The sequence below is a fragment of the Lonchura striata genome, chromosome 2 (assembly GCF_050655825.1).
Source record: "Lonchura striata isolate lonStrDom1 chromosome 2, ASM5065582v1, whole genome shotgun sequence".
NCBI lineage: Eukaryota > Metazoa > Chordata > Aves > Passeriformes > Estrildidae > Lonchura > Lonchura striata.
The window spans coordinates 51,391,389-51,415,647 of record NC_140704.1 but is presented as its reverse complement, the minus strand read 5'-3'; the positions used below and the strand labels follow the sequence as shown (position 1 = coordinate 51,415,647).

Below are 24,259 nucleotides of genomic sequence, written 5' to 3'. Positions count from 1 at the left end.
AAAAATCTTACTTTAAAAGAAAATTCTAGGAAAACTTACATCTTAATGCTCCCTTTGGGGCAAAAATAAAAAACAAGCACAGAGCAAAATAAATATAAATATTTATAGATATATATTTAGTTATATATAAATATTTATTTATATAAAATTTTAAAAAAATTCCTAAGAACAAAAAACAACAAATTCAAGCAAAAAACCTTGAGTACCAGTAAACATAATTGCAGTAATGTGCTGTCAGAGACAGAGGCAAGGGAGCAACTGCAATTTTACTAAAAGTGAACTTCTGGACTGTCTTCAGGAGCACTTTGATGCAGAGCTCATTATGATGATTCATATTCAAGGCTGCTGGGTTTGGAGTAATCTCTTGTCAGGAGTTAGATTTAATATTCCTACAAGCCTTACTTAAGATATGATTTTGTCTTCTCTTTTCTGTCATTCTCCCATTCTGTCAAACCCAAGAGCTCTGGTACTTGCTGAGCTGCTTTACACTCACCACTGTAACAGGCTCCACAAGCAAAGCAGCCCAGTGCTGTCTCACAGAGAAAACCAGGAAGAGAGAGCTCAAACATAAAGTACTTGCTGCCATCATTTCCATTAAAATTGAAGTGACCTTTTCATGATAAGGCCATGTGCCTTGATGTCACTGGGGGAAGAATCAGGAAGAAGTTTATTCTCTTTATTTTCTCTATTTTTTTGCTCTCTGTTTGAAAAATGACAGCTAAAGCTATAATATAACATTCAATCAGCTTTTCTTTTTGTCCTGAGCACACATCTGTTATTACTAGGTAAGAAAACACTGATTAGTGCACACACAAAAAAAGGGGAAAATGCACTGAAGTGCATAATATTAATCCTGACTTTTTTTTTCCTGATACACTACTTGTTTTGAACATATTTAAAGAATAACTGCTGAGACAAAAGCAGGAAGTCCTACCTGGGCCTTAAATCTGTATTTTCCAGAGTGAGAAGGAATACAATCTCTCTACAGCCATATATTTGCATTTTATTGAAGTCTGGTCTGGTACCAGGAATTCCCCAGAGATTCACACATTGGCCCCAGGGTTGGGTGGCATCCTGGCTTGCAGACCTTGCCTCTGTAACCCCTGATACTGATGAAGGATCAACGAGAATCAAACATCAAACGCCTACAGATGCAGTGCTGCAGACACCATTCATCCCATCAGGCAGCCCTTCAAACAACACCTGCTTTCACTGCTTTGCAAGTGCAATGCACCTCACAAACAAAACTGTAGCCTGTCTGCCAGGGTCCTATACCTACAGCACACACCTACATCAAAATATGACTGAAGGTGAAGTAACTGCAAGAGTGTGCAGCTAGCTTTTTCTGCATCCATTACCTGGTTATCAAGTGAAATGGAGAGGCTTCAACATTGATTTTAGTTCTGAAGTTTTAAAATAATATTGTTTAATAATTTGTTGCTACTGCTATTGACCTCAAGTTTTGAATGTAACTTTTTATTTCTTAATTTCCTATTTTCCATTGCTGCAGCATTGATTTCTGACAGAAAGAAAACAAACAGCTAAAACATGATGGAATACTCCAGCTGCTTGCAATTTTAATTGCCAGTCACAGTGTCATTGGACAAACTTTAGTAATAAGGTGACTTTATTCCTATATGAAAAAATGACTAAAAATAATCACTTTTATTAGCATTATACATACATCTACATTTGCTGCAAAGAGGAAAAAGAAAGAAGCTTTTTTCTTTTTTTTGATCTGACATTGCATCAGCAGCAACAGACTTCAGGAAATCACTGCTCCCTACCCCAGAATGAGAAGGATGTGGGGCAGGCAGGGAGGCAATATTTGGAAAAGGGTGGTCAGCTGTGCTAAAACAGAAGAGAAGAAGAAATAGTTTCCTACTGCTGCTGGCAACCAGCAACTCTATGCTCCTCATCACAACCAGATCAGTGCTGCTGTCTCTTCTGCTTCCCCTCAACAAAATGCATTAATAATTCAAGCCAAACTGCAAGTGTAAAGCAATGAGCATGATAAGTTCGTATTCATGTCTATGATTAAATATTTTCAGCTAATGCATTTATATTTCAAATTTCGTTTGCCTAAATTGTATTTGCAGTAGCCGGCAACTCATAAAAAAATTAATCACACATTTATTTAAATTGCACAAAATATATTAATTCTCATGCTACTAAAACACACATCTTTCCTTAGAGTACAGAATAGATTTCCACACAACCACTTTATATCATAGTCTAACAAAAACTTTTGTGTGCCAAGGAAATTTCAGGGCTCATAAAAGTCAGACTCCAATTTTATTAAAAGACAACTAGACTATTACAATGCATAAATTTCTCTATGAATCAAGCATGCATTGACATCTACTTGAAAATTTATTTTAAATATTCAAGAGAATAATCTTGGTCTATAGGTTGTTTGGAAACATCTAAAACAAGAAACCAGACAAGGATGGTAGATATATTTTCTTAATGCAAGTGGAACTGATCTTTATACTTTATTTTCTAATGTCTTGATAACATAACCTATGTTCATGCCACATACGCTTGTGTATTAGTAATTTTCCCTACTTTTAACACATAACTGTTCAATATATTTTCAAGCAAACAATTGTAACACCATCCAAAGAAATGGCCAAAGCCTTCCCCTCTCCCCCAGACTGTTGTTATTTAACTTCTGACAGTTTCACTCTTGCTTCTGACTGACTCCTACATCTTTTCTGTTGTCTTAACTCCCAGATATGGACAGTGGTAAGCTGCAGTAGAAGTTTCTTTGAAGAAACTGGAAATGCAAAATTACAAGAAAACCTGATCTTACCTACTTTATTTCATATTTGGAATAACTACAAGTACATATGCACTGGCATTTGCACTAATCGACACCAGAGTGGTTTCATGGAAGCACTGGATTTGCATTGCTTTTACTCTAGTATTGGCAGTTCAAAGGATGAAAATGAACATAAATATTACAATGTATTGCTTCTCTTAGGAAAAGAGGAGTTTTAGTTACTTGCATCAAGACTAATCCTGATCTCCAACATCTTCCCACACAAAATAGATCTAAAATTAAAATAATATTCTTGTTAGGCTCTTCCTTTTAGCTAAGTTTTCCAATAGTCAAGAAAGTAGGTCAGCTAACATACTGATATAAAAGCTCAGATTTACGATATAATTTTCTTAAACATATTTCTTTCACTATTTTTTTTATAAAATAATTGAAAACCCCCAAAAAATGAAAAAAATAGGATATTTTCATTCTTAAAATAATATAGAAGGTGTGAATTAGAATTTTCAAAAGAAATAATCAGCACCAACAATAATTTTTGGAAGCTTTTAGCTATCTTGATTAAATAATATGTTAAATCATCAGAACACACAAAGAAAGCTCATTTGGACCATCAGAATCAGCTTCAAACCAGACAAGAAGCTGCATTTCTGAATGCTAAATGGGATTTCACATCTGAATTCTCTTACATAACACAAATGCAAAACCAATGCTGTCATCCTTGAAAGAAAATAATCAACATCTATATGGAAAGTCTGGTTATGAATGAAGATGGCATAGCAGTAATGTCCCAGCTCATAAAAGAAATGAAGAAACAAGTGCATTGATTTCAAAACCTCTCTTTATTAAGGCTATAAAAGAACTTTTAACATGAAATTTCCAAGTAAAAATATTTGTAGGAGGCAATCTAGAGCTTACTGTACAAAACTGAGTGTATATTCTCAAGGGGAATAAACTGCTGTGTGACAACTCTCCTCATAGCAAGGCTGCAAACAGTAATTAATTTATAGATCTCTGCATGAAGTAGAAACAGCTCTTGTCCTCTGGCAGTTCCCTAAGGTTTCAAAAAGGGAGAAGGGCCTATAGAGTGAACGGAAAAGTAGAGGCTCAGGGGGTATTCCAGACCCCGAATTTGGGAGTGTTCAGTGTTCTAAACTATTGAAAACCTGATTTTAGTAGCAGATTTGTCCATGTCTAGTTTCCAGTTACAAAGATAATCAGTACCTTCCACATGACTGTTATCAAAATGACATAGTTACTGCTCCAGCCCTTCCATTTCAATGTTACAAAAAGGCCTAAAAGTGCAAAATCAAAGAACTTTTCCCTCTCATTTTGGGTGATGTTTTTCCTTTTGAAGAAGAGAGACTGGACTTTAGCATGTATTAAAGTCTGTAGTTCAGAAGTGAATTCATGCAAACCAGATATGAATTCTTTGTTTTGTTTAAATTACCTCCTCTATAACTGCATTCTATCCCTTTTTAAATGCATGCTAATATAGAAGCATTTTGCCATCCCCTAAGGATAAGCCAAACCACTTAATCCTTATTGACCAGAAATATTGGCCTCTTCTTTGGGGCCATTTTCCCCTTGTAGTTGAAACCTGTGCATTCAATAAACAAAACCTTAGATTCAGCGAACCTGAGCTTATTCTCAAAGTCTGCTTTTAGAACAGGTTCCCTGTGAAACAAACAAGCAAAACCCCAGGACACAGCCTTGTTCAAAAGGTAATACATTACATGTTGTACCTCCTGCTCTTTGTTCTCAAAATGGTGCAGTGAAAAAGGACCCCAAGAACTGTATAGCAGCTGTGAGCACTACTATAAAAAGTGTTCCATTTCAATGTTGCTACTTAATTGCAAATTATCACCCTGTTAAATTTTCCCAAGAAATATGGCTTATAAAAATGTCCTAAGTATATCTAATATATCCTTATTTAAATCAGCCAAGTGCTGTCCATAAAGAATATCAATACCCTATTTAATTTACAAGCTCTGTCCATACTAAACACTTCATTATCAGGAACAGAAAATATTAGAAGACAGGATGTTCAAATATGATTTGAATTACTGTACCAATCCCATGCTACCTTATCTGCCAGATGTGCTGGAGATTCCAGATTAGTACACAACATTTGTTCCTGCACTCAGCCTTGTTTAAATCAGTACTGCTAGTGAAGAGCTGGTAAAATGATTAATAAAATTTTATTTTTACTTGCTTAATCTGGATTCATCTTTCATGACCCTACAGTATCATTACCTATTGGCCTTTGAAATACAAGCATTATACAGAAGTCAGTCTTTTCACTAGGCACTTATGTCCCTGTTTTAAAAGAAGAGAACTCCTGTCTTCTCCAGATACCCAGTTTTCTTTCTCCGTGCTCATCCATTCCTGACTGAGGCTCTGATAGCATCCCCTAAACAGGGGGATTCCCAGGCCTGAGCCTTAAATATTGAATATTAGAGAGTTAAAAACAAATAAACAAACATCCAACCCCTCTACATAAAAAAAAAAGAAAACAACAAAAACCAAAAACAAACCCCAAACTCTACAAGAAACACATATAGTATGTATAAGAAAGGATTTTCATGTAAAATATGTATTTTCTCACTGCTTTTTACTAGTTTACTTCCAAACGTCTCTGTTGGTCATGCATTAGTTAAGACACTCAAGGTCAAGTTCAGCCAGCCCACTTCAGCACCATGTGTTTAAGGCAGGATCCTTTCTCATCAGAGTCTGATGAAAGAATTGCTCTAACTCACATGACAACACATGAGTGAGCCCCTATGGCAGAGGGCTGTCTGTGTGCAGAGTTGAACACCCAGCACTGGGGGACTGTTCTCCCCAGCAAGGAACAGGAACAGCAATGCCCTGGTTTCACACATGACACTCACTGTCACACAGACCTGGAAAGACACCTCTGAATCTTTGGTTCACAAGATGCTACACACGTACCATAAAGGCATCAAGCATGGTTTTGCCAATGTAGAAAAAGGTTTGCATAATGCTTCACCACCTGCTTGGTACAGTGAGCAGAGCTTCTAATGGATTTTGCAATTTGAAGGGGGTTTTGGCTTAAAGATGCAATGATTTCTCTGAAAGATGAAAAGGTGAAAAAACTGCCACCTGTATAAACTAAAATAATGTTAAAAAAGGAGAACTAGAGGTTCTGGTTCTTTCATTTATCTTGTTCACAGGTAAAACTGAATACTATCAAGTCACAGCCTATAAATAGTCCCCTGGCAGAGAAAAGAAGTCTCAGAAATTTGATTTTACAGCTGGCTTCCCAGTCTCAGAAACATTTGATGCTCTTTTCACAAACTATAATCAATAGCTGTGACTAACTGAAGAAGGTTTCATTTATGTGATTAATTCCTCCTGTAGTCAGTCCAACACCTAACTTCTTAAAAGACTTACCTGGAAGGGCATGAAACAGTGAGTATCTGCTTTAAGACGTAATTTGAGAGGTTCCTGCATGCAGCTGGTCCTTACCCCTCTCTGTTCTACCCCCACTGCTGCTCCTCATCCCACTGCCTCCTATTCCAGGATCTGCTTTATAAGCCATATAGTTAGTTTATTTTACTTAAATTTAGCAATTGTGAGAGAAAAGTAAAAAGTGTAGATAGAAGAGCATGGACCTCCTGGGGTTCTGTAGAAAAAAATTCTGAAAACAAAGCAAAGAAGACAGGCTCTTATGCCATAAGCAAGAAAAAAAGGGGTAAGCATCACGCTTTTTCTTTCTACATACAATAACCTTGTGCACTGTCCTGTCACACTCCCAAGGATGAGAGCTCTAAGCCAAGCTGTTCCCATGCCAGCAGTGTGTCAAAGACCATATCATACCCTGGGCAGGTTCAGAGTGGAGGCAAACAGGCCTGGGAGGGAGTGTGTGTGCCCAGGGAGCTGCAGACACAGCACTGCAGACACTCTCTCCATTTGAATGGCTCCCATGGCACTGGAGAGCAGGGAATTGCACACCACTATGCCTGGTGCAAAGATGCTGCCTCCTGCCAGCAGCAGACAAGGGTCACACCGAGCCATCACTGATGCTGCTCTCCCAGCCACCACAAACCCATGGGAAAGATTTTGCAGGGGGAGGAGACAACCACTGGCCTCCAGGGAGGCATTAATCTGTTTTGAGAGTAAAGAATGGGACAGGTAGGAAATCAAATTATATCTCTTTTCCTCACAGGCATGAGGGGTGCATTTCCTCACACAGAGTGAAGACAACAAGCAGTGTGTAAAGAAACATTTACTCCATAATAACACAGCTGAATTCGCCAGGGTATTCCCAGTCTCTCCTCTTCTAAAGACAAATGGCCACCTATTCAACAGTAAAATGATGCAATATGCATTTGGGAAAAAAAACCCAAAACCAAACCTAAATAAGAAAACCAACAAACCACTGGTCTGTTAAAACATAAGAATACTAAGAAAAAAATGCTTATATAAGAAGAAATATTTAAAAGTAACCACACAGAAAAATAAATTAAAAAAACCCACAACAAATAATTAAAGGTAACCTTTAAATTACTGTTGCAGTCTATAAGGGAAATGCTGCAAATTTTAATAATATTGTTTGGAACATCAGTCATTTTGCTCTTGCTGAAATTCATTTTTGATAATGCAATACTAACATCTCAGGAATGATATTAAATTTCTACTTTGTATTAAAGTAGAATTGTATTATTAGCATGGTACAGTGTGTGTATCTCTGCTGAGATTACATTCATGCTGAAAAAAACAATGTTATTTTTCTATACTGATATAAGTTATCTATTTTGACACTGGAAAATATATTTCACTAAACTATAAACTAACAAAATCTCTCATCTAAGAGGATATCACTGAAATTTCCCTCCTGGTGTATTTTCAATTCCTAGCCAGCAGACATTCTGTTAATTTTTTTTGCACAAACTCATTTAATTTGCAGCATACCTGTGAGCCCATATACTAGAGTTAGCATGTCCAGTCCAATTATTCTTGCTCAATCTTTGACCAAGCCATTGGGAAATCTGCCTGCAGAAAGAACAAAAGACTGCAGCTGACAGACCTATGTCTTCCTGAACAGAACACAAGCGGCCTCCTTCCAGGATCTCTCTCCATTCAGTCTTTCCATTTAGCTACCAGCACCCTGAGAGAGTGAGTCCCATGGCAGCTTGGAGGGAGAAAGAACTGGGGAATTAGGGTTTTATTTATATTCAAACATATCTATACTTTACTGACATGATTTTGCACAGCACTCAATCTCATCCTAACGCTTGCTTCTCAGTTTAAGAAGTGGGACCACTGGTTTCTATTCACCTTTCACACCGATGAATCACCTTGAACATCCTCCAGCTGGCCCTAACCCTCCAATTTCTTGTCAGAGTATGGAAGAAATGAGCTCTAACAGGGATTTAAAAGGGAAATAGATAATAGAATAATTTTACCTTATCTGATAAAATCTGCCTTCTGCTATAAGTGGCAAACAATTCCAGATATGAATTAGGGAGGTTATCAAACACAGGCCAGGAAACCACTAATGGATCAATCCCCCTACTAATGGATCAAGACTGTGTTTAGCAAATACTGGTACTTCAGCAAAATTCAGGTTTTAGCCACATAATTACTTCACTCCAGAGGGTACACTTCCAAACACACCCTGTAATTTGCTGTTGCAGAATTATGTATCATTTACAGTGCATTCTGTACTGGTTCTGAAGCCCACCAACACACTTCCACGTGCTGAAGTGACACATCCCACCACACCTGCACAGTAGGGAAGATTCCATAAAAAGAGATTAAATTCTCAAACAGTGCAAAAAGCAGCCATGGGCATTAAGTTTGGGACTGGTGGTACATGCACACCATGTAGATTTACACTGGTGACCTCGGAGGCTTTTTTTTTTTTTTTTCTTTTGCAATAACACCAGAATCTGGGAGAAGATAGGGAACTTGAATATAATCTAGAAAAGCTACTAGCAATCAGCTGGGGAGCAGCAAATGACACCTTTGAGGCACGAAGCAGCCTTCTGTGAAGCCTGCCCTTGGCAGTAGGTGTCGCTGCAAGGCAAAGGGACAGCGATTAGTAAATTATTGGGACGCAGATAAGAAGAGAAGCAGGCAAAGATGCTTCGTGGTACGCTGGAAGAACATGCACATTCCTGACAGCTGGTAGCTGTGGACTCCTCTTAAGTGTTTTTGCTGCAAACATGATCAAACAGCAGATTGCTAGTATGCACCTGCCTGAAAAAAAGCATGGAAACTCTAACTATTAAGGTAACAGCTTGCATAGCAACATCCTTTATGTTTCGTTTTCCACTTACTGAGTGCTCAGTCCTCTCGACACATTAAAGAGTTTACTGCAATTCAGTACAAAGAGAACTCTATGCAGCACCTAGTTGTTTAATCCTCCAAGACCAGCTGTAAACTACCCAAATCATCCCTTTAAGTTCCTGCAGTGGGCCTTCTAAAGATGAATTAATGCATAAATTCCTGTCACTCCAGTGTCCAGACATCCCAGGTTATGGATATTTCATCTTCTAGGGAGCAGTGTCAGCTGGGTTACAAAGCGCAGCACAAAACAAGAGGTAGACACCTCTGCACAGCTCTTGTGTGTCGTTTCAGCCACTGGCTGATATTAGGGATCACCATTTTTGACCCTCTTCAAGTCCTTTAGGATTCTGTAATGTGTTTCTCTTCACACTGCAGAGAAATTGCAGAGGCTAATGTCTCTGTGAGAGAAGAAAGTTTTTCCAGAAGGGTTTTCAGCCTGCTGTCAAGTAGTCTCTCCCTTCTACTCTTTCATGCCTGAAATATTAGCCTTCAGTTGCCACTGACACAAAAAAAGCCATTTTCTACTACAGCATTGAGCCATTTTACAAAGAAACTGCCAGCTAAATTAAGAGCTAGTCTTTTACTACAAGTCTAACAAGGCAAGAGAAGTATTTAAATAATGACAAGGCAAGAAAAATACTAACTCACAGTCCGGAGATTTCTGAACTAACTACAGTGCCATGATTCACTTTGAAAAGAGGGCTGTTGCTGCTAAGAACAGATCCTACAAGGTCTTGACTTCCCCAAATGGCCTCAAGCCAAAGATATAAAAGTCAGTGCTCTTATCACCACTACCAGAATCTGCTACTAAAGGTGCTAACTTAGTTTTAAAAGAACACTTAGAAAGCAGATATACACTACAGTAAGCAAAGGTGGTGCAGAGACCTGAAACGGGCACTGGGGCAAACCGTGAATGTGCTGAGTACCTGCACTGTCAGCCTGGCAGAAGGTGCAGATCAGCAGAACTGCTGAGCAAACTGAGCAAGGAGAGGTTTCTAGCCATTGCCTGGAAGAAGCCAGTAAAATAGCTTTTTATCAAGGAATGTCTTTAAAGATGCATGTAAAGCATACTTGGGGATTTTTTTGCTTTGTTTCCTTAACAAACAGAAGCTACTTCTACAACAAAGGTTTTATGCTGCCCTCTCTGAAGCACACTCAAAGTTTTTCTGCAGGGAGAAGTACAAGAACCTGGAGTGTGAAAACACGAGTTACTCCTCTTCCAATGGAGGCACTGAGGTACTATTTCACACTGCCACCAGGGCTGATGCCACCACACCATGGTAGTAGTTAGTGACACTAAGACAAACCAGACTGCAGGGCATCAGGCAAGCAAAGTACCTTACAACATCTTTTACTCCTCTCTTGCCTCTCTTCCACTCCCATCCCACCAATTTAATATGAACAGGAGCTTGGCCTAAGCCTTTTTGTGCTTACAATGACTGGACCTTACAACATCTTTTACTCCTCTCTTGCCTCTCTTCCACTCCCATCCCACCAATTTAATATGAACAGGAGCTTGGCCTAAGCCTTTTTGTGCTTACAATGACTGGCACATCAACCCTCTCCAGGCGCTACCTTAATAAAAACAAGACAGACAAAGCAGAGAGAAAATGGATAACATAATATCTATAAAACACACAATACCCACAGGAAACAACCTGTAGGTTGCTAATGCCAATCCCTAATGCAGCAGTACTCTCTTATGTCTGTACAATATCTAATAAAATACAACCTCTGGGAAAGAAACTCATCATCTCCTTCTGTTCCTCTGTGCAAGCAAGACCTCTTGTTTACCAGTTCAGCAAAGATCCTGAGCTGTGACCAGAAAAAAAGGTACCAAAATTATTTACTGTGCTGTGGACTGTACCCAGACTGTGACCAGTGAGGCAGGAGGTGGTGGGCTCATTGCTCTACTCCTACAATCGTTTTCACTAGCAGTACTTGGTCTGTGACCCAAGGAAGGTGTGCAGCTACAGCAGGGGTGGGTGCAGGCAAAGCAGGCACTGCAGGCAGTGCTCAGGTGTAGGGAATGGGGCACTTGACTGCTGTATCCATCCTAGGAGGCAGAAATCAAACCCGAACTCTGAAAATACAACCTGAATCAGGGGAGACACAACAGCAGCTTATATAAACCTGCACTATGAAGCAGCTTTAGAAGGGGAAAGAAAATCCTGTAGAATGCAGCCAGGGAAGAATAAGGTTGTAAAAGGTTTTGCTCTCCAAACAGGCACTAATTTTATTTAAAAATATAATTTTTACTGTCTTCGCGGTTGGTTTTTTTTGGTGTTTTTTCTTGTTTGTTTGTTTTTGTTTCTTTGGTTTTTTTTTTTTTGGTGGGTTTTTTTTTGGTGGTTTTTTTTTTATGATGAACGAATTACATGGCCTGTTAAAATTTGATTTTTCTTGGGCTTATCTGTATATGTAACAGGCACATATTGATTGCAATATGCCTCTGCCAGACAAGTTTCAGGGAAATCTGTTTCAAAAACATATTTGAAAGTAGAATCAAAAAACATTTTCAAACTGAATGCTTCTGCTTTAAAAGGCATGACTCTTAGAGAAGTGTTTGCAGTAATGTATGGAAATGTAGTCACAATGTAAGAAAAAAAAAGGAGACTGTAATGTGTGCAATGAGAAAGAAAGGTTCACTCAAAATGTTCAATGTGCTCAGTACACTGTTGCTTGAAGTAGTAAAGATTATTAAATTTCCACTTGGGCTTTTATTTATTATTTCATGGCAATATTAAACCAGTTTTTTAGTAGTTTTGTCATTTAAAAATATTTTTATTCTCCTCTTTTGTCTTGTAGCATGGACTGTTTTAGAATCAGTTAGTTTTATGTGATCAAAGAGCAAAGCATACCTAAAAGTGAAACTAGACTTTGTACTTGCCATAATATCCGAAATGTGCCTTGGGGGTGGCCAAGGGACCTTTAATGTTCTTGTGACATTGTCTATAGCTTGGCCCATGTCCTGACATGACTGGAGCTCCATAATAAAGTGAGCAGAGCTGTGTTAAATGTAATTCTTGTGAAAGTTTGTTGTGTGAAGTTTCCAAGGCTCTGCTAGAACAGAGAAGTTTCAGCTTCTGCTCATGTGAATCCATACAGCTATTTAAAATCCCACTGCCGAGAGGCACATGTGCACTGTTTGCTCATACTGCACGTCTTCCGCTCTCATTTTTAAGCCATCTGTTATTGCACCAAAGACCAAATGATTTTTAACAAAGACAGAATGTTCAAACCAAGAGTGAAAGGACAGCTGAAAAGTCCATAAATATGTATCTCCAAGATATCTGCTTAGCCTGAAAAGACATGTTAATCAATTTCAGAAGGACAAGTAAAGTACAAGAGGCTACAGAAACATTTTTTTTCCCCCACAAAATCATCTTAAAATATCCATTAAAAAAAATTGTTCATCTCAACTCTGTTTATGGGTATACATCATCTGTATCAAAAAGGTGCTATGCCCTTCATGGTATGAACATCTGAGCATGTGTGGCCTTTAGTATCATCCCTGGTACCTTTCTTTAGTGAGGTTTTTATGTTATTTATGTTCAGTTGAGATCAGTTACTTCAGCTGTGCCTTCTGCACACATTCACTAGTCTTCTAGCAAGCATATACTTCTTTTACTCAATATTAACATAAATCAAATTCTTTTCTCACGTAAGTGTTAAATTTGGTGCCTTAACTTGGCTACATAAATGCCAGAAGTTAAGAAGCACCAGAAATCACTGCTTTAGAACAAGCATTTTTCTTGTTATATTTGAGATACTACAAACTGAGCAATTTCTTTTCAGTCTTTAAACTGCATTAAAACGATACTGCACCTCAGGTTCAGGAGAGTTGAGTAAGTAAACTACTTTAAAAGCAAGGAAATTATTACAAAAGTGAAAGTGATTGGGAAATAAAATTGAATGTGCTATAAATTTTCTTACAGAAATTCTCCTTTGCTTTTCAGCTTAAAATTGAGCAATGAAAAACAGACTGAAGGATACACTCCATGTCTTTTGCATGCAAAAATAAACAGTAATACTTGGGAAACAGCCAGAATCAAACTTTAACAAAAATTCTCAATTTCTTCTGATAAACTAAACTATGGAATTTGTTATTTAGATCAAGTGGTGGGGTATGACTGGATAAAGGAGGAAAAGAATTAATCCAATTCCACCTACTCCCCATTCAACACAAATATATTGCAAGCCTCAAATTATCCATGTGTGAACCCTATAGTACTCCTAGTTTTCACAGGGATGCCCCTGAATCTCCCTTTCTACTCTATAATCTTCAGCTCACCTTGAAGACAAGAGAGCTTGTCAAACTACTATTAACACAGAAGGAAAATAAATATTTAAATCTCACTCCTGCTAATCAGATCTGAATAAATAAAAAGGCATAATTTAATAATTAGCCTGAAACAATAATGACAGTAATACAGACACAGAGGAAATCTAAGTAAATAGTTTTATTTTTGTTTGGGTTTTTTTTACGTCACCCCAACTTAGGAGGGGTCATTAAAACCCACTTTCATCTACCATTTGAGAGTTATGTAGTGATCCCAAATACATGAAAATAAATTCTTTATTCCACCTCTTCTTCCTCCATGCTCTCTGCTTTTATGGTGGTTGTAACTTTGCTACTCATAAAGAGTGACAGAGAATGCAGCCCAAATGCAGCAAAGTCAGCATTAACTAATAAAAGGAAATCTCATCACAGAAGGGAAAGTGATCAGCAAACTTAAACCCATCTAAAATTAATACACAAATCCACTTCCCAGCAGTCCTGAAGTACACTTAAAGCTCATTCCCTCAGGGACTGCTCAACTTAGAAAATGGGATAAGGGAAAAAGTGAGGAGAAATGAGTAAGGTGAGAGTCTCTGAGTATACATTTATGTACAGAATTTATTATTAGCATAGTCACTGAACAAGCAAATTCCTATGGATTTAAATATGCAGCTTTAACATGTTACTTCTTGTGAATTTTAGATGCAGAATTTCCACCATAGCTTCCAAGTCATTAATATAAGCATCTCGAGGAAGAAAATAAAAAATACATATATTAAGAACTAGATCAAATGCGAACTTTACTAAAGACCCATTTCAAAAGAAACAGAATAATCCAGACAAGTTTAGCAGTCAAAATTAATTTCCAAGTGAAAAAAAAAGGAAATTATTCTTTCATAGCTCACGTAGATCTAGCAGCATGTTTTACTGTCCTTTCTCCTGGAACCTCCTACTATAATTCTGATATCCCTTTCTTTGGGAGGGTAAGTCTTTTGACTCAACTAGAATCTTTAGGGAGTATGCTAAATAAACCAACAAAAACAAACAAAAAATACACCAAGCCAAGTTCTGCATTTTTTAGTTATACATGTACATACAAATTGATTCTATGCATATTAACATTGTATACACACACACACTAAGTTAAAATATTTTTAGCATTCTTTCTAACAAAAGAAAAACCTTTCTATATTTATGTATGCTTCTTGTGGAAGAAGAGATAGATATTTAATGTCAATACAGTAACTCTTTTAATAGCAAATGTTCTTTCAGAAATATTTTGATTAATCTTTTAGGCATATGGATCTTGATATTAACTGGGGTAAAATTCAAGGTAATTGATGATACACTATTTGAAGAACATTAGTATAGCAATATTTATTTATGAGGCAGCAAAACAAGAAAAAAAAAAGCCCCAAGTGAAAGATCTGTTTTTCCAGCATCGTTCCTGACAATTATTTTTGAATCATACATATTCAGTAGGGTGGTTAAACTCTGCAATGTGACACCAGTGGAAGAAGGATCCAGGAAACGACCATCCTGTCAGCCCAACCTTGGTACCAGGGAAGGGTAAGGAACAGAGTATCCTAAGTGTGAGCACATGGCACTTACAGGTCAAACAGGGGATCAGAGCCAGCCAGCAGAGGTTTAGGAAAGTCTTGCCTGGGCACTCTGATCTCCTCCTGTGACCAGGTGACTGCATGGTGGATGAGGGGAAGGCTGGATATCAGGAAACTTCTGATACTGTTTCCCATGACATTCTCCTGGGGAAGCTGGCACACCACGGCTTGGATGGGTGCACTCTTTGCCGAATTAAGAACCGTCTGGATGGCTCAGCCCAGAGAGTCATGGCAAATGGTGCTGCATCCAGCGGGTGGCCAGTCACCACTGTGACCCCCAGGGATCTGTGTTGGGCCTAGTCCAGTTTAATACTTTTACCAATGATCTGGATGAGGGTGTTGAGTACAAATTCATGGATGACAGCAAGTTGATCTGCTGGAGGGTATTTGCAGATGGATTTGGACTAGCTGGATTGTTGGGCCAAGACCAACAGTATGAGTTTCAACACAGCCAAGTGCCAGGGACTACACTTGGGCCACAGCACCCCAGGCAATGCTAAAAGTCTACTGCACACAGTAGCTGGAAAGCTGCCCATCGGGGAAGGACTGGGGGTGTTGGTCAACTCAACAGCAGCTGAACATGAGCCAGCGTGTGCCCACTGGCATCCTGGCCTGTATCAGCAATAGTGTGGCCACCAGGACCAGGGCCAGAACCAGAGTTTTCCCCTCTACTTGGCACTGGTGAGGTTGCATCTCAAATCCTTTGTTCAGTTTTGTGTCCCTCACTACAAGAAAGATACTGAGGAGCTGTAGCCTGTCCAGAGAAAGGCAACAAAGCTTGTGAAAGATCTGGGGGATAAGACTTATTAGGAGCAGCTGAAGGAGCTGAGGTGGCTTAGCCTGGAGAATAGAAGGCTCAGGGGAGACCTCATCACTGTCTAGAGCTGCCTGGAAGCAGGGATAGGATGAGAGGACATAACTCTCAAGTTGTGCCAAAGAAGGTTCAGGCTGGACATCAGGAACAACTTCTTCATGACAAGGGCTGTTAAACATTGGAACAGACTGCTTGGAAGGTGGTGAGATCACCACCTGGAACTATTGAAGAAACGACTGGAAGCAGCACTTCCTGTCATGGTGTAATTGACTTAAGTGAGGATTCGTAGAAGGTTGGACTCAATGATCTTAGAGGTCTTTTCCAACTTAAATGACTCTGTGATTCTGTTTATTAAAAGTTTATTTTAAAAAAAATTAAAAAAAAGTTTATTAAAACTTATTAAAAATACTTTAAGTCATCAGTACAAAGAGCATCCCACACAGAGCAGTCACAATCAGGGAGTTGTGGTTTCCCAACAAAAGACATTTCCCCATGATGCAAGGGAGCAGAACTGGCTTAAAGGTGCACAGCTCCAAAGGGTCCATTTTGCAGTAAAGCATTAACAAACTGCCACCACCATAAAGTCAAATTCAGGTCAGATCTCGAAAATCATTCACATCAGTACCACCTGCACATGTGCAGAGCCTCACGGAATCCTCCTTGGGACAATGTAGGTGGAAACCTCTGCTGTAGTTTGCAACTAACACATTGCTCACAGCACACTAGCACAGAGCTGAGTACCCAACACAGGTTCCTGGATGAGGGCACAAAACACTCCAGTACCTAAGCAACCACAGTCATTTCACACTCCGCCATACATATCAAACAAATGCCATCTTTAATTAAGCTCATGCCAGAGAGGCAACACCAAGTCATTTTCATGCTCTCTAGCAAGCTTAGATGAACTATGCTCTCCATCTGTGATTTGGAAGCAAGGGACAAGAATAAAAAAAGATCATCTATTATTAAGTTCAATAAAAATGCATGAATGAACATAGCTTTAAGAGCCCCTTGCTGACTTAAAAGCAAATATTTCTTATGAGCTATCATGCCTATTTAGGAAACTCAGAGTTTGTTGTTGTTATAGAAAAAATAAATATATATACCTACAACTCCAAAACAAACCCTAGTAAGCTGAAACTTTCTACTCAGCCCAACAGGATATTCTTAGTGGGTGCCAGGGGCAAGGGAAGCACAGTTAAGTCCCAAACATCACCCACTCCTTCACAGCTCTGCTGTCCCAACCACACAGTTAGTATTTGGCTACTGGTACTCTCTGATGGAGATGTGGTCATGCATCTTTTCCATTTTTTTCCTTACCTTCCCACTTCCCACCACATCATTTAGTTCTGTGTCATGAACATTTTGTTTGTTTGCATGAGCACAGAGCAAGTGAACTGAACCAACATCGTCAATTAAAGCAAAGTCAATTTGGAGAGAAATACAGAAGGTTAATTAACTGCTAATGATTTTGGCATTTATTTAGGTTAGTCCCTAAACTTAATTTATTGATGTGACAGTATATCAATGTGCCATGATTTATAAAAGACACTTGAAAAGCAAAAAGGTTGATCATGCAAGATTCAGGGTTGCACACTAAAAAAATGTACAGGTGTAATAAAAACTATTTTAAAGGAACACTCTCAGATTACAAACATTGAATTTCACACCTGAAACAACGTATCAGAGACTTGCTCTGAGAACCAGCTAAGCCTAACACAGCCACAAAGTGTTCTTCTTTGTTAGCAAAGTGTAAGTAGTTATGTTCCTAAATACAGCTTTAGAAACAGTGTCAGGGCTGCCACTTCCAAAGCCCTTTTGGAGGTCATTTCATGGCATACCCTGATGCACTGCTTTCTCATAGCTGCTGGTAGCCCTGAAAATCAGGGACATGTAAAATCAATAGATTTGAATGAAAACTGCTCTTTCTATGAGTACAACATAAGCTACGGCACAGACAGTATAACCCAGAAAATTTACTTCAAGTTAACTTTCCTGTAAGAAATTAAGCCAACTGTGACAATGGCATGAGAAGATAAATAAATACATGATTCTCAAGCACTTTCAGTCAAGGGTCAATCTTTTAGTCTGAAGTACTCCAGCACAGTCAGATCAGGCTTCTAAGAAACTCAAGTACAGATGAGTCAAGGAAAGCACTTCTTGTTGCTGAGGTGAGAAGGGAAAACAGCGTGACTTGGACGAAAACCTGAAAGTTGATTTTGTGCAGCATTTAGGATTTAAAATAAAGAGCAAAATTAAGATCCAAAACTAAGTAAAACTAAGTTTACTCCACAAAGGTACCTTCCTACCAGTTTTAGACTTAATATATCCACCTTCAATCCACAGATGTCAAAGCTGAGATAAATGGGTAACATGCTGGTGCTCAACACAACATGGGGAGAAGGAATCACACTGCCATTCATTTATGCAACAAAATCTTAACTAAGCTTCTAAACAAGAGCCTTCTGAGATTCCAGTTTAAAATGCTGGAAGGCACATGTGGACATTTCTTGTAATAAGGGTCATGCAGAAGGAGTACAGGTACCTCAGGTAAAAATACTTGTCTGACTGCAGCCCTTTTCTCACTCTAAGCCCAATATTGCAACTCCACATTATAAATTCTAAAGGATTGACTCAATCACGAATACTGTAGTCAAGATATTCAGAGCAAATAAAAAAAAAAAACAAACTTTGACACATTTTAGCAGACAATCTGCACTGCAAATGCAGAAAGTGTAAGAAAGAGACTGATACAGCAATCAGCATTTATTGCAGTAATCCAGTGGATTGAATAAAAGATAATTAAGTTAGTAGTGAACTTTCACCCAATCTGTTTGTCACTAACAGGCCACAACCAAAACAAAGGTAAATGGAAGATGATGATAGGAAATCATTCAGTAAAGTACTTCAAAAATAGCCCTATTGGTACAGAACATATTCAAAGCAGTGTGGTTGCTTATCAAATACCTTGAATCAAAGGGTACAATAAATATATGATTAATAAAATTTGTTGTTATTAGGAGGAAGACTTGTGGAAAACAATTAAGTTTGTAGCGAGGCTAAGAACCCCTGCAGGAATCCCACAAATGAGCAGTGACACTGGGAGAATCAGTGTATAGGAGCTTGGAACACTGGTCATGTGATTAACAAATGGATAGCAGGAATATACATATTTCCATCAAAACCCCACTAGACAGACCATACTTGTTTAAAAAATATCACACAAAGAATAACAAGCTTGCTTTTGCAGCATGAGAATGAAACTGAGAGTACTGAGCTACAGTCCACTACTCTTCTACGCCTGTATTGTGTGTGACTCCAGGGAAGTAATTTCACACCTTGACCTTTTATTGTCCTTCCAATTCAGAGTACTTAAGTGGCTATCCAAGGCAGTAATAACAAATTATTGTTATTTAACATGTGCTGTTATGTAGCAATAATTATCCCTGAAATGACACATATGCAGAAAACCTTAATATATACCATGCCATAAACAAGTTTTTATTTGCTGGAAACTTGTGAAGGATTAGCACTGCATCAAATGCAGCACAGGGACTGAACAGATTCCAGTTCTCATTTCATTCTGTGGTTCATTCTCATTTCAAGGCAACTGTCAGGAAGAGATTCAGATGCTTCTTCCACACTTGAGGTTTCTACCAGTCGGCCACCACAGCTTCAGTGTTGCTCCTGTGTTAGAGTGATACAACGCTACACTAACATGGACTGTGCTGCACAGTCACACATTCTCCCAGCTGCTTAGAAAGCAGTGATGGCTGCTTCAACCAAAGTGTTAGGTCATCCCGAAAATAACCTGCTTACTCCTGTCTTCATTGTGAGAGGCAGAGTCACTGAGGGATCACTGCAATATTCAGTTTCATCATGTCTTAACTCCCTCAAATACAGCAGGATGATGCATCTTGTGGTGCTCTGCATAGAGAACTTATGGGTTTGCTTGTCAAGTGAATGCAGGATTTTGTCTGAGACAATCAGGAACAGATGTCACACATTACCATTCCTACATCACTTGAATGACACAGGCTGTAAAACTTTACTTATCCTCCTCAGTGTCCCTGTGGCCATAGCTACCCATATCAAACCAGCTTCTGGCTGTTCTGTGACACTTTTCTTCACATCTAATACAGGACACAGATGTGAATGAAACAGCCACAAACCCAGAGAACAGAAACTACTCTTTTTTCCTTCTGGAAATGAAGGAATGTGGAAGAAAATACAAAGAAAAAAAGAGATAAGGTTGCTTTTATGATTCCTATCCCCTCCTCTTCCAGCTGTCTCTGGTAAATTCTCTTCCTAAGAGAAGTCCCTGAGGTTTTCACACCAGGCTTTTACATGTTGTTTTAACATGGTCTAACTTAGCCTTTTAATACACCCCTGGGTGCTCCTTTCATGACATGCTGTAGTAGTGGACAATAACATATCTGAAAAGAAACCACAGTATAGAAAATGTGAAAGTGTTTTGTTTGCAGGATTCAGGCATTATTGGATATGTTTTATCGATCCATCCATGCAGAGTTCTGAGCTGCTATCAGACAGCAACAACCACTCAAGGACAACACCAAAGAAATAGAAAATATAGAAGCTTTAAGATAATTTTGCCATTTTGAAAATCCTTCAGTTCAGGACTCCAACCTGTTTGCTACAAGCCTATTTTGAAAACCAAAAGCCATTTTTCACTTGCTGCCCCTGCCTCTCTTCTCCTTTTGCTCACTGCACAGCAATAGCATTCCAGATCCACCATTCTCAAATGAGTAAAGGCGGTGCTTCTTTCTCCTCAAACCTACAGTAACAGTCAAGTTGACTTCTATCTTCCCTTTAGAGACAAATGAACGAAAACTTCCCAAAAATACTCCAAAGCAAAACTCACAAATCTTGGGGAGATAAATGACAAGAGGTTTGATTTATCTCCCTCACTCCAATGCACACTGCTTTGACTACTAGTAAAACTACCTCCTGGCAAAGTGATGTGGAAACGTGCATGAAGAAGGCTGTGGCAGAAATATGCAACCTACTTTTGAAGTTTAGTCAGCTGAGGAAAAGCTGGCAGCCAAGCTGCAGAATTAGGTGATATGGCTTTTGCAATTATACTCACCTAGCCACCATGCATATTTATTTTCAACTTAAAAACTTAAATCTCAAATTTTTAAGGGAAAAAAAAAAAAAAAGCCCAGCAAATTTATCATTAGCTGTAATTGAAAGTGAAACTTCAGACACGGCCAGCCAGCCATCTCTACAGCAGCTGAAGCTCTCCTGGAGGGAGGAAATCAGTTACTTGAAACTGCCTCAGCAATTAATATCTTTACATCACACAGCAATGAGACTGAAAACACATCACCCCAAGGTATATCCTTTGACAGCATATAACTGATATATACTACCACTTGCTACAAATTAGTCATATAATACTTCTGTGCTATTGTGCCCTCTGGACTTCTGATCCCAACACCTTGAACAGATCCGTAACAGAAATGGAGAGCAGGAACCAGGACTCGTAAGACTCCTGTCAGTGTTGCAGAATGGACATGAAGAAAAAGGAGCAGCCTCCAAAGAGATGTGTGAAACTACAGCTCAGGAAGGTTTATTAATTACATAGCTATGCTGGCTCTGAAAGAGAGGATCACACACAACTACAGTCTTCCCAGCACACCAAAAGGTTTGATCAATCAGCTCTGCCAATTTATTTCAAAACCAGTATTGGCATACAGATAGTCACCACAACTACCTTCTGATTTATTAGCAATTAGCTATTGATTAGGATTTATTGGATTTCTGTGAGTCCTTGAGAAGTAGCTTGAAAAAACACAGAACATTTTAAAAGCATGTATCCCTTTTCTTATACGTAGCAAAAAGAGCATCCACAGAAAGTTTCAGGGGGGCTTAGATTGCTAAAGGAGCAGAAGTATGGAACTAGAAAACAAACATAGCCTGATTGTAGAAGAGGGTGAGACTCTGCTCTTCAATTAAGCTCTTCTTCTCAAAGCTGGCTGCTTATAATAACCTCTTATTGCTAATGAAACCTTCCCCTTGCCCCTATATTAATTTTTTAAAATGACACTCAACCCAAAGTTTCCTATTAACAATTTCTTGCTAGGTACTAATCTTCCCTAATCAACAGTAGCAGACACCTCCAGTTTCCTAAGTGAAAGCACATACTTGGAGGTTAAATCCAGGCTTTTCTGTCTCAATTGTCAGAGCACTCAGAATCCTCTGATCCTTTTGAAGATATCATCCACCTAAATTATTGATCGAAACACTGGCACTTTTTTCCTTCATATATCAAGTGAAGGCAGCCTAATGGTATGTTGCACATTTCGTTTTGTTCCTTTTTATGAAATACGGGGTAGTTTTTTTTGGCAAGAGATGTTAACCTAAATTGCTGAATAAATCATAGAATGGTTGGGGTTGAGAGGGACCTTAAAGATCTTCTAGTTCCAACTCCCATGGCATGGGTAGGTACACCTTTCACTAGACTAGGTTGCTCAAAGTCCTATCCAACCTGGCCTTGAGCACTCCTAGCATGTTCCAGTTTATTTTCATAAAACTATGGGACCAGATGGGATCCATCCCAGGGTGAGGAGGGAGCTGACAGATGAGCTTGTGAAGCCACTCTCCATCATTTACCAACAGTCTTGCCCCACTGGCAAAGTTCCAGATGACTGGAAGTTTGCCCATTCCCAAAAAAGGTGGAAAGGAAGACCCTGGTAATTATAGACCAGTTAACCTGACCACAGTACTCAGTAAGGTCATGGAGCAATTTATATTGTGTGTCACCAAGCAGTACTTACAGGATGGTCAGGGTATCAGACCCAGCCAGTATGGGTTTAGGAGGGGTAGGTCATGTTTAACCAACATGGTTTCCTTTTATGACCAGGTGACCCGCCTGGTGGATGCAGGAAAGGCTGTGGATGCTGTCTATTTGGAACTCAGCAAGGCTTTGACACTGTGTCCCACAGCACACTGCTGGAAAAGCTGCAGCCCATGGCTGGGAAGGAGCACTCTGTGCTGGGTTAGGAACTGGCTGCATGGCTGGGCCCAGGGAGTGCTGGTGAGCAGGGCTGCATCCAGCTGGGGACAGTCACCAGTGGTGTCCCTCAGGGGTCTGTGCTGGACCAGTTCTGCTCAATGTCTTTATTGATGACAAGGATGAGGGGATTGAGCCCTTCATTAGTCAATTTGCAGATGACACTAAGCTGGGAGCGTGTGTCGATATGTTGGAAGGCAGGACGGCTCTGCAGAGAGACCTGGAACGTTGGATAGATGGGCAGAGCTTAACAAGATGAAGTTTAATAAGTCCAAGTGCCGAGTGCTGCATTTTGGCCACAATAACCCCCTGCAGCGTTACAGGCTGGGGACAGTGTGGCTGGACAGTGCCCAGGCAGAAAGGGACCTGGGGGTGCTGGTTACAGCCAACTGAATACGAGCCAGCAGTGTGTCCTGGTGGCCAAGAAGGCCCAGGGCATCCTGGCCTGTCAGGAATAGTGTGGCCAGCAGGAGCAGGGAGGCCATTCTCCCCCTGTACTCAGCACTGGTGAGGGCACACCTTCAGTGCTGTGTCCAGTTCTGGCCCCTCAGTTTAGGAAGGATGTTGAGATGCTTGAGCACCTCCAGAGGAGGCAACGAGGCTGGTGAGGGGCTTGGAACACAAACCCTGTGAGGAATGACTGAGGGAGCTGGGGGTATTTAGCCTGGAGAAAAGGAGACTCAGGGGTGACCTTATCACTCTCTACAACTTCCTGAAGGGTGGTTATAGTCAGGTGGGGTTTGGTCTCTTTCTCCAGGCAGCAGCTGACAGAATTAGAGGACACAGTCTTAAGCTGTGCCAAGGGAAATATAGGTTGGATATCAGGAAAAAGTTTTTTATGGAAAGATGATAAAGTACCGGAATGGTCTGACTGGGGAGGTGGTGGAGTCACCATCCCTGGATGTGTTTAAAAAAAGACTGGATGTTGCACTTGGTGCTATGGTTTAGTTGAGGTGGTGTTAGGGCATGGGTTGGACTCAATGATCTTGAAGGTCTCTTCCAACCTAGTGATTCTGTGATTCTGTGATTCAGTGATGAAGCACCCACAACTTTTCTGGACAAACTGTTCCAGTGCTACACCACTCTCCAAGTAAAACATTTCTTCCTGACATCTAATCTAAACCTGCCCTCTTTTATTTAAAACCTTTGCTCCTTGTCCAGTCACTACTATCTGCCCTTACAAAAAGTCCCTCTCCCCTCCTTTTTATGTGCCCCTGTATTGTACTTGAAGGCTGCAACGAGGTCTCCCTGAAGCCCTCTCTTCTCCATGCTGAATGACTTGAATTTTGTGCCAGGGGAAAGGAGAAGAGGAGGAGGACAGAGCTGGCATCCAGAGCTGAAAAAGCTCTCACAGAGGAACAGGGTAGTCAGTCTTCTTACTGCTCAAAACTGCAGAACAAGATACTGCACT

General features: G+C 39.6%; 1 protein-coding gene across 10 annotated transcripts in view; it reads right to left on the bottom strand.

Annotated features, from left to right (window-relative positions):
- Window positions 1-24,259, bottom strand: part of TPK1 (thiamin pyrophosphokinase 1) — a 300,067-nt gene that overhangs the window by 190,921 nt on the left and 84,887 nt on the right. Inside the window, exon 1 of one of the 10 annotated variants that reach the window (XM_085569973.1) lies at window positions 935-24,259. This exon is cut by the window's right edge and continues 19,699 nt beyond it. The exons of the other annotated variants lie outside the window; for them this stretch is intronic. The gene's annotated coding sequence lies outside the window, so the exon portion shown is untranslated. The remainder of the gene's footprint in view (window positions 1-934) is intronic. 10 annotated transcript variants of the gene reach the window in all.